The sequence below is a fragment of the Lipotes vexillifer genome, unplaced genomic scaffold (genome assembly GCF_000442215.2).
Source record: "Lipotes vexillifer unplaced genomic scaffold, Lipotes_vexillifer_v1.1 scaffold1186, whole genome shotgun sequence".
Lineage (NCBI taxonomy): Eukaryota > Metazoa > Chordata > Mammalia > Artiodactyla > Lipotidae > Lipotes > Lipotes vexillifer.
The window spans coordinates 1,240,250-1,240,554 of NW_006785484.1; the positions used below are offsets into that span (position 1 = coordinate 1,240,250).

The following is a 305-nucleotide window of genomic DNA, read 5'->3' on the forward strand; positions in this document are numbered from 1 at the left end:
AGGGGGAGGGGGAGGGGGAGGGAGGTGGGGGAGCAGAGAAAGAAGGGAGAGATGGAGAGAAGGAAAGAGAAATAACAACAGTAACAACAACGACAAAGCAGATTCCGAAGGGTTTTCTCCCAACAAGAATTACAACATAGCCATTCTAATTTTTTTTTTTTTAGCCATTCTAATTTTTATTCCACATCACAGACATCCTTTCTGGAACATATTGGATTTTCAACTTCTGCTCAGTTCCAGCAATTAAATAAAGGTGAAAACACAAGTCCCATCCATAGCAAGCAAACAAGAGACACCTCGGAAGA

General features: G+C 41.6%; 1 protein-coding gene across 2 annotated transcripts in view; it reads right to left on the reverse strand.

Moving 5' to 3' along the window:
- Window positions 1-305, reverse strand: part of BCAS1 (brain enriched myelin associated protein 1) — a 96,931-nt gene that overhangs the window by 23,966 nt on the left and 72,660 nt on the right. The window lies entirely within an intron of this gene.